Here is an 18,223-nt window from a genome sequence, read left to right on the forward strand (position 1 = left end):
TTCTGCCTGGGGCCCTGAAGCACTCCTGCCTAAGCTCCGCCCCCACTCACCTCTCACGCCCTCCTGCTGCACCCCAGCACTTTCAGAGTGCGTGAATCAGGTGATTTGTGGCTCCTCCAAAAGTGCTTGGAGAGCAGGGCAGGCATACAAAGCGCTGGGCTCTGGTGCCCCAGTGTGTGACAGGCACATGGGGGAGGGGGATAAATAGGGGTCTGTGGACCCTCCTGTGGAACCCCCAGTGGGCTGTGGGCAGCTGCATCCCACTGAGGGGAAAGAGGGTCATTTATGCAGCACATTCGCCATTTATGGTTACCCGTCTGTGCCCTCTGTGGGGGACTCAAAATGCCAAGGCTGTTTCCCACCTGTTTTGCCAGCCCAGCATGATGGGTGAGTTTCAGGTGGTCCAAAGGTTTATTTTGGAATGCGTGTTATTCAGTGCTCATATTTCAGAACCTCTTGGTTCTGGACCTTGGGTCTTTCTTAAGGAAGCTCTGTCTTGGCTGGGGCCCAGGTCCTTTGGAAATAGCCTTTTTCATAGGATTTTGGCATGTCCATTTGTGGTAACTGAAACTACAGAAAGTGAAGAAGTACATAGGCATTTTAAAACAGAGTGAAAATATAGTGTGAAGTCACAGGAACACTACAGGCCTGGGCTCTATGCAGCTTATTTTATCTGAAGTGGCTCCCTCATATCTATGTACCACAAGGGTGGAACATAACAACATCCACTGGGCTCTGCTATAAAATGAGGGAGCGTTTCTGCTTACAATATTTACTATTATGATGCTCGGCTTTTGGACTAGAAGAGGCCTGTCCATCCCTGACTTGCAAGGAGTTCATGGCAATGGGGTACCTTGAAACATACAGCGGCGCACACAGTTCCAGTTTCTGATCTCAATAAATGGCTATGTGGACCTCAGTCAGGGGATCTGAGAAGTCAAAGCTCCTGCAAGGCTTAACTCTGCAAAGAATATCCTCTAACCTTTCAGGAAACAGTGAATTGGGTCCGTCGTCAGTGAAGAGATGCTATCCTCTGGGTGCAGGCTAACCACCCCTCCTGATTTCCCCTGTCACCCTGCAGGCTTCTATTGAGACCTCGTGACTCTCGATCAGTGTCCACAGCCTTGCACCTTGTGCTCATCTTGGGCAGGAGCTTGCTCCTTAAAAGTGTCTGTGCTGTGCTGCCTCTGGAGAAGATCGGGGACGGAGCTGGAATCCTCACAGTTCCTCCTCCAGTACCGCCATGCTCCATAGGAAAGCAACCACCAGGCTATTTTGTATTTCTGTGCCAGTAGCAGCTTACTTCACTGTCAGAACCCGCCAAGCTGGTCCCGCAAGTGAATTGGGGACTAGGGAATCAAAGTGCTGCTCACCTGCACAGGCAGGCAGGTGAGTAGTAGCAGCTGTTCCCCCCTTAGAAGTGTGACCTGTGAAGTGCACAAAGGAAGGGGGTCGCTTTGCACCTTTTTACTTTCCTGATAACAGGTCAGGGCCCTGACTTCTTAGCAGCATCTTATTTATGCCTTTAATTGTACATGCAGCCACACCTCCTCAACCTTGATGCAATGCCTGGTGGAAGCAGCAAAATTGCCATCTTACCAGCTTCTCCTCTCTCTCCACTCTAGTAAAAACAGCAAATAGAAATTAAAGAGATGCAGGGAATGAGCATAAGGAATGAATACAGGTGCAGTAAGTCAGAGCCATGGAAATATTGAAATTAAACAGGCCCTGAGCATGCATCAGGAATGCATAGCTCACGGATCAACTCCTATAATCAGGCCTCACTGACAGAAAGCTCAGTCCATAAATATCTATCCAAAATTGCTATGGTCTGATTATACAGTACGATGCACTACTGGGACCTAGAATCAACAGTGAAACAGATCTTAAAATTCTCAGAGGATTGAAATCTTACTTGAATAATCACTGGGTGCAAGTATATTTCCTCATATCATCTTCATCATTCCCTCCTCCCTCAAGGCATAAAGAGGGAGCAGTAGAAATAGGAGCAGTCTCAAAGTCATATTTTCTCATTTAAAACAGACAAAATATGACCTAGAAGTACAAGTATGTGGTCAGCTCAGCATCCACTTCAGAAAAATCTATCTTTCTAGATATTAATTTTAACTTGCGAGTTTCTTTCCCCTCAGGCAACGTTGGGAAATCGAGGTATCCAGTTCACCTGAAATGAAATCATTTGGTTTTGCCATAAAGCAGAAGTGATAAAACCTTGATCCCCATGAAACACGGCTAATGTGGGAAAACAACAGGCACCCGATTTCATCCCAACAAATTCTATTAGAATAAGGAAGGTTTTATCAATATGGACATATGTTCAGCTTTGCTTCTAACCTGTAGTTTAACAAAGATGGGAAGGTCCTACATAGGTAATTATCCTCTCACTTTTGCTGATTGTAGTGAAATAATCTCAAGTTTCAGTTCTGAAAACTATTCCCAAGTGTCTTAGTTGGGCAACGAGATATTGTATTTTTACTGTGACCATCCATCCCTTTTTGAGCAGGACAGCCCCATATTTCGGGCACCAGAAAGCCTCCTGTATTCAGGCCCGCTGCTGGCTGACCTTTTCTGCTGACCACCATAGGTGCAGCTGCTGGCTGGAGAGCAGAGAGCAAGTATGTGCTCTCCAGCCGCATGGCAAGGGAGCCAGCAGGGGGCCCTGCAGAGTGAGGGGTATGCTCGGACATGAGGGGTGGCTCAGTTCCTGGCTCCCTGCATGTCGGGGGAGCCAGGAGGAGCAGGGGTGTGGCTGCCACTTTTTCCAGGCTTCCCATGTCTCAGGGAAGCTGGGAGTGCACCAGTGCAGCTGCCACCCAGCTCCCAGCTCCCCACGGCACGGGGAAGCCAGAAGCACACTGGTGCAGATGCTGCCCTGCTCCTGGCACCCTGCGGCATGGGGCAGCTGGGGAGGGTCCCCCAGGATGGTAGCCCTTGTCAGCCACAGCCGGGGAGTTGTCTCCCCCTTCCCCCCATCCTGTATTTGAGATAGGGAGATATGATGTATTGTCTTTCATCATACTTCAGTGAGGGTTTTATGGCTGTCTGCTGGGGACTAGACTTCTCCATCACCAAAGGGAGCCTATCCCCAGCCTCCTCTGTGTGACACTCCCTTCCATTCTTTCCAGCTATCCCTTCCAAGTGTCTAAAGGAAGCACATAAGAATCAGACTCCCACATATTTAAGTGGTCTTGGGGGGCATCTTCTTGAGCCAGTTTCAGAGGTTTCTACCAGAGGTTCAGAGATGTGGGGAACTGTAGTGGAGCCAAATGCCGTTGCATGTCAGCGTTAAAGGGGAGGTAAACTCCCCAAATCCCTCATCCCAACACCCCCTTGTCTGAAGAACACTTTGCACCCAGGTCTGTGGCAGTGGCACCAACAGAGCCAGAAAAAAACAGACTGATTAATAACCGTGACTGCTTTTTTGTTTTGATAGTATATAGAGACTAGCACGGCTCCCTCCCTGTTACCATGTAATTTAGATAGTTTCCCCCAATCCCCTCCATTTCTTCTCACAACCATGAAGCAGAACTGACGATCCCATTGTAACAGTGTTGCCAATATTGCATGAAGAAAAGCCACTTCACACATTTAAAGTCAGCTCAGTGGTGACCAAGGTACAAATATATTCCTTTGTTCTTGTCTTGTAATCAAAGCACCAGTGGCTGCTTAAACACACAACTTTGGGCTATCTGAACAGACACGCCAGCCTGGGTCACTGACAGAAAGGACAGAAACAGGAAGATTTTCCCTGTGGCCAACTTCCTACTGGTTACTTACAATCAAATTCCGATCCCTTTGACAGGCATAATGAGCCTGATCTCAGGGACTCTGGCCCAGAGAATTCCTCTCTCTCCTTCCCTTCCCCTCACACCAATACATAAAACTCATCTCAATAAGAATATTCTTAATATTACAATATGAGCCCTATCTCGCAATCATTTGCTATTAGACACAATAATTTTAGTAAGGCCAAGATATTGTCACTGTTTCACTGAATAACATCTTACCACTTCAGATCTATAGTTCCACCTGCAGCATTAGACTCTGATCTTCCCATGCTCTCTCTCTGTGTGAGTAACCATGATAGAGCAGTCAGCAGGGGGAAAGCCCCAAAGAAGCGTGTTGCACTTTCCCTCCCAATAATTTTGTTTGTTTTAAACAGGGTCTAAACCAGATAAGACTGCCCCTTCTCAGCAGCTGTGTCTGGGATATTGCAAAAGAGTAATATACTAGAGGAATTCCCATTAATTAGTAGTCAAGGCAAGCCTTCCAGAGATCAGTCCTGAAATTCAATGGGAAAACAGATTGAGGGTTTTCTTAGAGACAGGCACCAACCCTTATAATGAAGCATAGACCATATTCTCATTTGTGAGTTGTTTCATGAATTTTGCAATATATAAACTTCTTGACCCCCTCCCTTTACCAACCAGGGCCATGTTTCCCAATATAGTTATACCATGTTCTAGAAAGAAAATAACACATATACTGGATGAAATCTGGACTGCCTTGAAGTTAATAGGAGTGTTATCATTCATGTCAATAGAACCTGGATCTCAGGACTCACCTGCAGCAAAATTTGGCTGAAAATTCTGGTGTCGTGCTAGAGGTATGTAAGGAGAAACAACAGACTCCATATCTGTCCATTCACTTTTCCATTTAAACTACCTTTAATGCCTTCCAAACATTTTCTCCCACCTATATTTGGGGGGTGGCTGAGAGTAAAAGTATCTAACTAGAATGGAGCTCAGTGCAACATGTTTCACGTGGTAACAAAAAGACATACGATAACCCCAGTAATTCATAGTGCATGAGGAGCACAACCACCGTTGTGACAAATGTATACCTAATTGGGCTTTGTTCTATATCTTACACATCCCTAATTTTTTTAAAATAACTGGTTATTATAGTAATGCTTATGATGCATCCATTTGTATTGTAACTTATTGTTGGAACAAAGGCTGGACAGCATGTAGGAAGCAAGCAGGAGGGTTTTTTACAATCACAGAGCTGGTGAAGTGTCACTTTGCTTGTAGGCTAGTGAACACTGCCAAACAACAGGTTGTAATTGATTATAAAGAATATTGAAGGGTGGAGAGTGAAGGAGCAGCTGGGGTAGAGACCTGAGAACCCCTGGATAGGAGCTAACAAGAAGGGAAATTAGCACAATTGGCTGACAATCTCAGAAGGTTACAATAGTCCTCTTTACCCATAACTTACAGAAAGTTCTTTGAACAAAGCAAACATTAATTGGCAATAATGTGTAAAGTGGCGATGTCGGGGCCACAATGTTATCCTCACATGGATATGACCATTCGTGTTATATCTAAAGAATCGAAGCAGAAGATAATGAAGGTACCTGACAATTAAGCATTTGGTCCTGCCCCTGCCCCCTGCCTGAGACATCCTAAGGCTGTCTTCCTGGAATGTCAAAACAAAAAAGCAGTCCAGTAGCACTTTGATAGTATACAGACTCATATGGCTATCTCTCTGTTACTATTCCTGGAATGTGGTTCCCAGGGTGGCTCTCTCTGTCTTTGTTCGGGCCAGGATGGCCTTCCAGGTGGGCTCAGAGAGTGGGGGGGAGAACTCATGCTACTGGTCTGAAGAAGTGGGTCTGTCCTACGACAGCTCACCTAATGAACTATTTTGCTAGTCTTCAAAGTGCTATTTGACTGCTTTTTGTTTTGATCATGCTACCGGCATAGGCCTAGCTTCCGGACCCACATTTAGAGCAGTGGTTCTTAGCAGAATATCATGGCTTGTCTTGGAATTTTACCCTACGCTTATTATAAAGTTACCATGTCCTTTGTCTCACTGAGTAGAAATGAACAAAAATATAATAGTCATCTTAATTATTAGGATTATTTTAATTACATAAGGCTGGGGTATGGTATGCTTCTGCTTAAAGCCTTTGAAAACAAAAACAAACAGTCCCTCCCCCCATGGAGCTTACTATCTAAACAATTGCTTAACACTGTTCTTCTAGGTGTTAAGATAAGTAATTAAACTAAAATACAGATCAGACTGCTACAATTAGTTGTAAATTCCCCATTTCATGGGAATAGTGTGACAGTCATCTAATTATTGGTACTTCAGCACTGAACCCTTAAGATTCCAGTAGCACGCCAAGTGTACTGCAGCTTAGAGGCTACCCCTGTAGGTGCATGAGAAGTTAGAGATCCAATAACCACTCAAATACATGGTTAAGGGAAAGAGCCGGCAAGAAAGGGAAAGGTTGCAAACACGTGAGGTACAGAGGTGTAACAGTTACAGTTCAAAGTAAGCAATATCAGTAATTGGTTGGGTCCCAGGCGTAGTCCAATCAAGTGTCAAGTCTGTTCACGTCTGAGGTCATGGGTGGTGAGTTATGTGGGCTCATGGTGTCTGGGCACCAGGAATATTTCTGGCTTAGGGCCTCATGACAGAAAAATTTTGGGACCAGGACTGTCTCTTGGCCATCCCTGTGGCACCATTATGCTCCCCACAGTGTGGCTTCTGGCCTGTCTGCACCCCAGATGATGTAAAAGGGCTCAGGGATCCTGCCACCACCACCACCAGCAGTGCCGCAGGACTAGAGCAACTTCTGGCTGCCTGCTCTGAGCATCTTCCAGCACATCCCTGCGGCCTCTGAGGAAGGGTCTCTGTGTGCTGCTCCCACCTGGAGCACACCCTGTGGGCAGTGGGAAGCTGCTGGGGCAGTGCCAGCAAGCAGCAGCACATGGAGATCCCCAACCCTTCTCACCTAGGAGCCACTGCCAGAGGAGGGGTGCCCAGGTAAATCCTGCACCCCCAGGGCTCCCTTCTTGAGCACCCCTCCCAGTGCCTTTACCCCTTTCCCCACCCCAAACTCCCTCCCTCACCCCCTCCTTTAGACTGCACCCCTCACTCTATCCTGAATCCCCACTCCTTGCCCCAAACCAAGAAGTAATGTAGGCAGAGCCTGCCCCGCACACGGCTCTTTCCATACACTTCCCGTGGATGACACTCTGCATCTGGCTTGATTGCAGCTCCAAGCTAACCCTGAGGGTAATGCTTCCCACAGAGACCAGCCTCAGTCTGCTTCAGAGTCCTGTGCTTTACTTAGACAAGGGGACAAGAAGTGGAGTGGGGGAGGGGGGCAGCTGAGAAACTTAGCACCAGCTTAGCCAGAAGAAAAAGGGTTCCTGGGGCTCATTAGAGATCTGCTTAGCAGATCCCTCACCTGGCTGTAGTAATGTCTATACCTGCAAAACCTCCAGATACACTGGCCTTCAGCTTCTCATAGGTGCTGGAACTAAGGGCATTGCCACATACCCTGGCTTGAAGTGCTTTCTATCATATATGGGGAACACAATTAGATTCAGTGGATCTCAGCACCCACACTATACAATATGTTCCTGAACCCATGAAGCTGATATTTATTATTTGGTTCCCATCCCTTCTTCTCCCTGGCACAGGCCCACAACACCTCTTCTGCTTTATTTAAGCAATATTACATTATTAATTTACTTCCTGCAAAATCCTAAAATGAGTTCAATATATTTTATTGAGTTATATAACTCATCATCTCAGGGAATGAGGTCCTAAACAAAACAACCACCCCTCTTTCTGCCTGGGATATTCACAGCATTCTTTTTTAAATCTCTTTGCCCCAGATCCCTAAATGGCCCCCTCAAGGACTGAGCTCACAATGCTGAGTTTAGCAAGCCAATGCTCAAACCACTGAGCTATCCCTCCCCCCCAGTAAATGGAGATACACATCCCATAGAGCTGCAAGGGACCTTGGGTGGTCATTGAGTCCAGTTTCCTGCCCTCTTGGCAGGACCAAGCATCATCTCTCACAGATTTATTTTTCTTTTTTTAAATTAACCTATTTGCCCCAGACCCCTAAACAGCCTCCTCAGGGATTAAACTCATGATCCTGGGCTTAACAGGTCAAGGCCCAAACCACTGAACTACCCCCCTCTTAAATGTCGATACTATTATTGCCACAATTTATGGAAGAACACCAAAGAAGTAGATGTCAAACCTGCCCATTGCTCTCTTCTATCTACTTTTCTAGCCGATCTTTACTAAACTCTTCTTGTGAATTTAGATTGATTTCTCAGAGCAGAAGGAACAATCTGAATACTGGAACAAGGCTGCCATCTATATCTCGAATGACAAATGCCAAGGACCAGTTACAGGCAGATGTAGATCAGGACACCAGCTCATAGACCAACTCAAAAGCAACATCAGGCCCGGACAAAACTGATGCATAATATGCAGTCTTATCTTCACTGATACAGAGATCAACAACCACAATAAGACACCTTTTGGGATCATGGATCTTACACATGCCTGTGACAACATGTGGCCCAGTGCATTAAGTGCCCCAGTAACAAAACCAATCACTTTCCCCCTGAATGAACTCACACAGGAAAACTGTGAAAGAAAAAGCAGCCTGTCACAAGTGAGCGAGATCAGATATACAGCAACTGATCAGTCCTCCTCCTCAGAGGAAACAAACATGCTTTCAAAATATGAGACTGAGAGCTTAAATTCATTACTCTGCTAAACACCCAAAATCATGACCTGAACAGAGACTAAATGTATGGATTATTAAAAGACTTTGTTACCCTCTAGTCCTCTCATTTTGTCATGTTTTTTTTTTACTACGTGTCCTACTTACTTATACTAAACATTCTGTTGCACCTTGCATTTTGTTGTGAAGCTGCAAGCCCATTTCCCAGGTGAGAAGACTAGCTTTGTTTAACTCAAAAGCTTGTCTTTCCTAGCAAATGGGGTTTGGTCCAATAAAAGATATTACCTTACTCACCTTGCTTCTCTCTAAGGAAAAGTTACAAAGGCAAGTATGTTAAACCAAGATGGGTAAAATTCTATTATTTTTTAGGAAAGAGGAAGTTCAGAAATTCCTGCTCCTGAGACTTTTAATGCTGTACAGAAACATTTCAGTGAACAACTTTGCAGTTGGATACTAGACTTCATGAGGGCATCTCAATATGCTTTACCAACATTAAACCTGTGAGAGGTATGGGTAGTCCCAGATTCATTCCAAACTTGTGGCAAGATCAGTTCAAGTCTCAAAGTGATTTTAATTTAGTAATTAAAATGAGAAATGTTTCAGATAACTTATGATCTAAACCTATATATAGTAACCAGCATTGGCAACAGCAGGGTACCTGTATTAGCAAGTGATACTGGCAAACCTCCCATTAACAAGGACCATATGATTAACACCCTGAGTGCAGCTCTGAAAGTTCAACACATGTGATCCGTGTGACAGATGCATTGAAACAGACAAGGCTTTACTGGGAAGATGAGTAATGGAAAGACAGATCTGAAAGATCATAGAATCCTAGGGCTGCAAAGGACCTCCGGAGGTCATCAGGTCCAGCCCCTGGCCTAAAGCAGGATCAACCTTAACTAAATCATCCCAGCCAGGACTTTGTCAAGCTGGGACTTAAAAACCTGTAGGGATGGTGATTCCAACACCTCTCTAGGTAACCCAATCCAGTGCTTCACCACCCTCATGGTGAAATCGTTTTTCCTATTATAAAACCTTCACCTCCCTCTGTTTAACTTGAGACCATGCTGCTTGTTCTGCCACCCCTCACTACTGAGAACAGTTTCTCTTCATCTTCCTTAGAGCCCCCCTTCAGGAAATTGAAGGCTGCTGTTAAATTACCCCTCACTCTTCTCTTCTGCAAGCTAAATAAGCCCACTTCCTTCCCATTCTGCACTGCCTACTGCAATAGTCTGGGAGCTGACCTTGTTTGTGAATACAAAGGCAAAAAGGCAGTCAGTACTCCAGCTTTCCCCATGCCATCTATCACTAAGTTACCTCCCTCATCCAGTAAAGGCCCCATACCCTCCCTGATCACTCTGTTAGGCTGTCTACACTGCACGGTTTTGTTGACAGAAATTTGTGTCGGAAGATATCTTGTGACAAGCCTCCTGTTGACAGATCACGTCCAGACACCAAGGCACATCAAAAGAGCAATCTGGTCCCCCCTACAGAGAGTGGCCAGATAGCATGGGTGTTGTCTCAGCATAACAGCCACCCAGAACCATGTCAGACAGGTTTGCAAGTCACCAGTGCCTTCCGAGAGCCAGAGCCCTGCAGAGACATGTGCTTGATGGAACCCCTCCAGAGAGCCGTTCCCTGCCCCTGCTATGGGCTTGCCTACCTCTGCAATGGACAGCAAAAGCCCCCACAGTGTCAGCTGATCCCTGGATGCCATGCAGCCGGAGCTGCCCCTGGAATTGTGATGGCCCCACATGGACATGCTGCAGCTTGTGCTGAACTTTCTGGCAGCTGCCTTCCTGTTCCTCGGTGAGGTCAACCCCGAGATCATCTTCAGGACTATCACCTTGGTTGCAGGAGCTGCACACTTGCAACCGCCCCCCATGAGGCACAGGTGTATCTGGAGGCACCACACCAGTTCGGACTGGTGGGACCAGCTGGTCATGGAGTGGTGGGACAACCAGCAGTGGCTCCAAAACTTCTGCATGCAGAAGGCCACCTTCTTAGAGCTCTGGGCATGTCTCACCTTCGCCCTCTGGAGACAGAGCACCCAGCTACGACCCACCATTCCTGTGGAGAAACAGGTCACAATTGCCCTCTGGAAGCTCATCACCCCTGGCAGCTACCAGTCTGTGGGCAACCAGTTTGGCATGGGGAAGTCCACCGTCAGGACCCTCCTCATCGAGTTAACACACCCATGGGTTGCAGTCCCTGCATGTGGTGTGAGGGGTGGCCCGCAAAAGGGGGACTCTCAGGAAGCGGGATTGGGGGATGTGAGGGTTGGAGCTGGGGTGGGGGAAGCCCCATCTCTGGGAGATCTTGCCATCCAAACCTCACATTCCTGCTGCTGGTGGGCGGCCTCCTGGGAGCAGGGGGGAGGAACACTGCTGGAGAGCTTTGGGAGGAGCAGATGGAAAGGGGATGAGATCCTTCAAAGGCCCAAGTACTACCTCCCTTAGTCTCTGTTGTGTGTGTTCAGTCGCCTCCCTCTGCAGGTCACGAGGGCCATCAATTCAATCTTGATGTGGAGGTTCATCCATCTGGGAGACCTTGACCAGGTCATGGCCAGATTCGCTACCCTGGACTTCCCAAATTGTGTCAGAGCCATCAATGGGACCCACATCCCAATCCACACCATGGAGCATCTCACAGCCAAGTTCATCAACAGGAAGGGCTACCTCTCCCTGGTGCTGCAGGCACTGGTCGCCCTCCATGGGCAGTTCACAGACCTTCACCTTTGATGGTAGGGTGGAGTGCACAATGCCCATGTGTTTTGCAATTCCAGCCTGTGCCAGAAACTGGAGGCAGACACATTCGCTCCAACTGTGAGCTGGTGGTTGGGAACATGCAGATACCATTCTGCTTTATGGGGGATGTGGCCTACCCCCCTCATGCTGTGGCTAATGAAGGTGCATACCAGACAGCTGCACTCCAGCAGGGAACAATTCAGCAAGTGCCAGAACCACTCCAGGATGCAGGCTGAATGCACCTTCGGCCACCTCAAGGCACGGTTGTACATCTCTTGTACATACAGATTGAGGGTCCCTCTGAAGCTCCCTCACTGCCTCTGAAGCTCACTCAGAAGATCCCTTGCTTCACCTTAAGCTCCCGCTCTGCAACTGAAGTTCCCTGTGGAGCTCCCTTGCTGCATATGAAGAGCCCTCGCAGACTCTGAAACTCCCTCACTAGCACAGATGCTGCCTCTGAAGTTCCCTCACGCTCTCTGAATCTCCATAACTGCCAAGGAATACCGCTCAGAAGATCCCTTGCTTCCTCTTAAGCTCCTTCTCTACAACTGAAGATCCTTCTGAACATCCCATGGTCCATCCGAAGCTCCCTCGCTGCATATGAAGAATGGACTCAGAAGCTCCCTTTGTATCTCTCTCGCTGCCTCTCAAGCTCCAGCCGAAGCGCCCTCCTCACTGCCTATGAAGTGGCCCAGCTGCCTTTTGAGCTCCCTCCTTGCATCTGAACCTCCCTCTGAAGCTTTCTCCATTAGCTGAAGCTCACTCTGGAGATCAGTGGCTACCTCTAAAGCTCCCTCACTGCCTCTGAAGCTCGCTCCATGCCTGTGACTCACCATCACTGCCACCAAAGCTCTCCGACTTCCTCTGAAGTTTCCTCCCTGACTCTAAAGCACACTCACTGCCTCTGATGCTCTCTTGCTGCCACTGAAGCTCCTCTCAAGTGTTATCTTTACCTCTGAATCTCCCTCTTGGCCTCTGAAGCTCCCTCAGAAACTCACTCACTGCCTTTGAAGCCCCTCACTGTCATTGACTCTCCCTTACATACTCTCAAGCTCCCTCAGAAACTCTCTCGCTAACTCTGAATCCCCCTCACTGACTCCGAATCTCCCCATGAATCTCCCCGTGAAGCTGCTTCTGAAGCTACGTTACAGCTGGAAAAACTTCCTTGCTTCCTCTGAGGATCCCTCTGAAACTTGCTCACTGCCTCGGAAGCTCCCTATGAAGATTGCTCTGAGCCTCTGAACTCCATTGCTGCCTCTGAGCTCCTTGCGAAGAAAAATCTGTACACATATAAATCAGCAAACAAAGGGGCTAATAAGATCTCTGAGACTGCTAAGGAACAATGTCCTGATTAGCCAATGACAGCTTGGTCTGAGGCTGTCATGCCTTTGTCTTGTGTTTTATTGATTGACTGTTGTATCTGTCTGTACCCAGCAAGTAAACTTGGCTGAAATGTCTGCTGGTTGCAGAAGATTCCAGCTCCCCTGCTCTTGTAGCTGACTGTAGTGTCTTAATAAAGAAGCAGTGATGTTTCTAATCTGCCTCTGGGCTCTAAACTCAGAAAAGTTACATTGAGTTTGCAAAATTCTTTGCATGTTTATCCCCAGCATAAATTTCACTCCTTAACAGACTCCCACCCTAAATTTCAACGTGCCAGAACCAAGGATTTCCTTTTTTTTTTTTTTTAAATCCACTGGCTGGTGGAAAATGTGCCCATTTTTCAGTTCTTTAAACCCACTAAGTAATGGTGTCTTCAATACATGAAATGGTCTTACTCTACTAAACCAAAATGCCCCTACCAAATCAGTAATCCTTTATTTCCTCCCACAATATTAAAAAGAAATAAACTATTTGAAAATTTAGTTCAAGAAATGAATGAATTAATTTTTTACTGCACTCGCGCAGGGGAAAGCATCATTTCTAGCAAGTTCCACATGACAGATCACAGATGGTGTAGCACGCTTATGCCCTCTGGTGACCAGCCTGAGGACCGCAGAACAAAAGATCAAGGCAGAGTGAGGCCTGGTCTACACTAGGGAACAAATTCAGTCCCAGATACTCGGTTCTAGCTATGCCATCAGCGTAGCTAGAATCAATGTATCAGAATCAACTATCTGCCCTTGTGCAGATCTTCAGGCTCACGCTGATGCCCCTTACTCCGTGCATAATATTAAAGCTATTCCAGGAACTGGTAGAAGTCTCCATCCGCCAGATGTGGCAAATTAATGGAAAGGGGCTTTAGAATTCAGAAAGAGCCAAACTATTGTTTTATTCTCTGAAAAATTTTGTTTTTGATTTTAAAAAAATTTAAATGCAACAATTTTGGAGTTTTTTATTGTTTAATCCAACTGGCCATCCTCAACTGGCCAAAGAGCCACATGAATTGGCTAGCAAGTTGGACATCACAGACATAGCCGATGCCTCACTTATAGCAAAGGCTCCTGGGAGAAACTATAAAGGAGAAGTGACATCACCACCTGGCCTCACTCCCCCACATCCGCAGGAAAAAAGACTGACCTGCGGAGGTGGTGCCAAGCAGAAAAAGTGCCCTGTATATTTGGGAACTAAACAATCTGCAAGATGGAGCACTGCTTAATTCAAATCCTGTCTAGTTAATAGAACTCACATTGTGATTGTACTTTATTTCTGAGGTAACCAGCTTTGAGCTTGACACTCATTACTTATAATCAATAACAATCGTTCTGTAGTTAAGTAGTAACAGAGAGATAGCTGTATTAATCTGTATACTATCAAAACAAAGAAGCAGTCCAGTAGCACTTTAAAGACTAACAAAACAACTTATTAGGTGGCAAGCTTTCGTGGGATAGACCCACTTCTTCAGACCATAGCCATACCAGAACAGACTCAATATTTAAGGCACAGAGAACCAAAAATAGTTATCAAGGTTGACAAATCAGAAAAACTGTTATCCAGGCAGGCAAATCAGGAGAGCAGAGGGGTGGTAGGAGCAGGGCGAAGTCAAGAGTCAGATAAAACAAAGTATGTAAAAGAGTCCGTATAATGACGCAGGTAACTGGTGACCCTGTTCAAACCACCTGCTAATGTGTCGAATTTGAATATAACAGAGAGCTCGGCACTCTCTCTTTGCAGCTGATTCTCAAAGTTCTTTTTCAGTAAAACACAGACTCTCAGATCGTTAACAGAATGGCCCACTCCACTGAAATGCTGGTATTGTTGGAACATGATGGCATATATGTTGTTAGTAGAGGAACATGAGAATGTGTCTGATTCTGTGAATAACCTGGTTAGGTCCAGTGATGGTATCTCCAGAATAGATATGTGGACACAGCTGGCAAAAGGGCTTGTTGCAAGGAAAAGTTCCAGGACTGGTATTATTGTGGTATAGCCTGTGGTTGCTAGTGAGAATCCTCATAAAGTCAGGGGGTTGTCTGTAGGAAACAACAGGCCTGTTGCCTAGGGCCTTCTGAAATGTGGCATCCTGGTTAAGGATGGATTGTAGGTCTTTAATGATGCATTGCAGTGGTTTGATCTTCTGAGTGCCGCAGCCATCTACCCTCTTGCAGAGGCAATCCCCAAACTAAAGCCAAGAGGAGGGGCCAGAGTCAATGTGTAGCTGACTCAAGTACAGCAACCTTGAAGGCAGTGTCTTGTTCAGAGTGCTGTGCAATGGCAGAGTGAGATGTGAAGTTATGAACAGAGGACTACACTGAAGCCTGACAGACTTCTTGGAGAGGCACGTACACCAGGAAGGTGGTCGAAGAGGACTGAGCTCACACAGGGTGCGCCGTCACAGGTGGCAGGGAGATTTTAGCAAGGTCATAGCACAGCCATAGACAAGACAAGATGCGCTGTGATGAAACCGGAAAAAGGACAAACATGATACCCAGAAACCTCTTTCAGCAGTGGAGCTGAACCTTGTCCTCATGGAATACCATGTAAGGGGGCTCTGACTTGAGGGGCCTGGAGCTCAGATGCCCTTCTGGCAGAGGTGATAGAACCACAGAATCCTAGGGCTGGAAGGGACCTCAGGAGGTCATCTAGTCCAGCCCCCTGCTTCCACCAGGATCAACCCGCACTAAGTCATCCCAGCCAGGACTCTGTCAAGCCAGGACTTAAAACTCCTACAGATGGAGATTCCACCATCTCTCTAGGCAAGGCATTCCAGTGCTTCATCACCCTCCTGGTGAAGTAGTTTTTCCCAATATCCAACCTACTCCTCTCCTTCTGTAACTTCAGACCATTGCTCCTTGTTCTGCCTTCTGTCACAACTGCGAACAGTTTCTCTCTATCCTCGTTAGAGCTCCCCTTCAGGAAGTTGAAGGCTGCTATTAAGTCACCCCTCAGTCTTCTTTTCTACAAACTAAACAAGCCCAAATCACTCAGTCTCTCCTCATAAATCATGTGCTCCAGACCCTTAATCATTTTCATTGCCCTCCACTGAACCTGCTGTAGCACATCCACATCCTTTCTATACTGGGTGGCCCAAAACTGGACACAATACTTCAGATGCGGCCTCACCAGTGCTGAATAGAGGGGAACAATAACTTCTCTCAATCTGCTCAAAATGCTCCTCCTAATGTACCCCAATATTCCATTAACCTTCTTGGCTACAAGGATACATTGTTTACTCATATCCAGCCTTTCATCCACCATAATCCCTAATCCCTTTCCGCTATACAACTGCTTAGCCAGTTGGTCACCAACCTATAACAGTGCTTGGGATTCTTCTGTCTCAAGTGCAGGACTCTACACTTCTCCTTGTTGAACCACATCAGATTTCTTTTGGCCCAATCCTCCAATTTATCCAGGTCACTCTGGATCCTATCTCTACCCTCCAACATAGCTACCCCTTAGCTTGATGTCATCCACAAACTAGCTGAGGGTGCAATCCAATCCCTCATCCAGGTCATTAATAAAGATGTTGAACAACTCTGGCCCCAGAACCAAGACTTGGGGCACGCCACTTGAACCTGACCGCCATTCAGATATTGAGACACTGACCACTACCTGTTGGGCCCAACCATCAAGCCAGCTTTCTATCCACTTCACAGTCCATGTATCCAATCCATACTTCCTTAACTTATGGGCAAGAATGTTGTGGGAGACTGTATCTAAAGCTTTGCTGAAGTCAAGGTATATCACATCCACTGAGTTCCCCACATCCACAGAACCTGTTACCTCATCTTAGAAACTAATCAGATTGGTCAGGCATAACTTGCCCTTGGTGAATCCATGTGGGCTACTTTTGATCACTTTCCCCTCTTCCAAGTGCTCCAAAATGGATTCCTTGAGGATTCCCTCCATTATTTTCCCAGGGTCTGAGGTAAGGCTGACTGGTCTATAGTTCCCTGGATTGTCCTTTCCTTTTTTTTAAAAAGATGGGCACTATGTTTGCCTTTTTCCCATCATCTGGGATCTCTCACAATCTCCAAGTCTTCAAAGTTAATGGCCAAAAGCTCAGCAATGTCGTCTGTCAATTCTCTCAGTACCCCTAGGTGCATTAAATCCAGATCCATGGATTTGTGTACATTTAGTTTTAATAAGTGGCTCTTAACTTGTTCCTTCCCCACCAAGGGCTGCCCTCCACATTCCCATACTACATTGTCTAGCACCATAGCGTGGGAGCTGTCCTTGTCCGTGAAGACCAAGGCAAGAAAAGCATTGAGTACTACAGTTTTTCTTATGCCATCTGTCACTAGATTACCTTCCTCATCCAGTAATGGCCCCACACCTTCCCTGATAACCCTTTTATTGTTAACATGCCTGTAGAAACCTTTGTTACGCTTCACATCCCTTGTCAGCTGCAGTTCCATTTGTGCTTTCGCTTTCCTAATTACTGCCCCAGATTCTCCAGCCATATATTTATACTCCTCCTTGGTCAACTGCCCACTTGTCCAGGAAGGCCATTTTCCAGGAGAGGTAGAGGAGAGAACAAGGGGCCACAGGTTCTAAGTGGCATCCATAAGCATCCAGAGCATCAGGTTAAGGTCCCAGGCTGGGACAAGCGGCAAACTGCCAGGTGAAGTTGGTCTGTGCCCTTGAGGAAATGCCCCACCACGGGGTGCACAACCACAGAGTGCCCACCCTCCTCAAGATGGAAGGCCAAGATGGCTACCAGGTGGACCTTTACAGAAGAAGCAGCAAGGCACCTATGGGGGACAGGTAAACACAGGTACAGAGACTGTTTAAAAATGGCAGGGTAGAATCCAGTGATGCAGGTACTCCAGTCTCAAGGGCACCTTCAAAAGGAGTGTTCAGAGGACTTGGATTAGGCACCACCAGCCCTGGACTGTGAGTGAATATACATGTGTATTCAGAAATTTGGATAACGTTGTTCCACCCACTCATCTGGGGAGCTTGGATCAGTGTTCACTTCATACTCCCCATCAGTACTTGGCCCTGTAAAAGGGAAGCTAATGATCCAACCAGCAGACCAAATTGAATGAGGAATCCTGTCCACTTGTCACCTGAGTCACCTCACCCACCTTAAGACAACTAACCTCTTGCACTGAATTATGATCCAGTTTGGGGATTTGAGCCTGCTAACCAGGAGTAATTTGTACACATCACAAACCAATCACAAAATGGCTATGTCTACACTACAGCAATCTTTTGAAATAAGTCCTTCTGGAAAATATCTTCCAGAGGAACTTATTTTGAAAGGAGTGCGTCCACACACACAAAAGCAGATCAAAAGATTGATCTGCTCTTTCAAACGAGAGTGTCTGCACAGCCCCTGCTCTTTCAAAAGAGCAGGCCATGGATTGAAAAATCAGGTGCCAAGAGAACTGCGCTTTTGAAGAAAAGGGCCTGGGGAACATCTGCACACATTTGCTTTTGACAAAAGTTTTCGAAAAAAAGGTGCTTTTCCTGAAATGGGAGTGGAAGAGCACTTTCAAAGGGAGCGCCACATTCTTTTGATTTAAATTCGAAAGAACGCTTTGTGTGTGTGTAGACACTCTGCTGGGTA

The sequence above is a fragment of the Carettochelys insculpta genome, chromosome 15, assembly GCF_033958435.1.
Source record: "Carettochelys insculpta isolate YL-2023 chromosome 15, ASM3395843v1, whole genome shotgun sequence".
In the NCBI taxonomy this organism is placed as follows: domain Eukaryota; kingdom Metazoa; phylum Chordata; order Testudines; family Carettochelyidae; genus Carettochelys; species Carettochelys insculpta.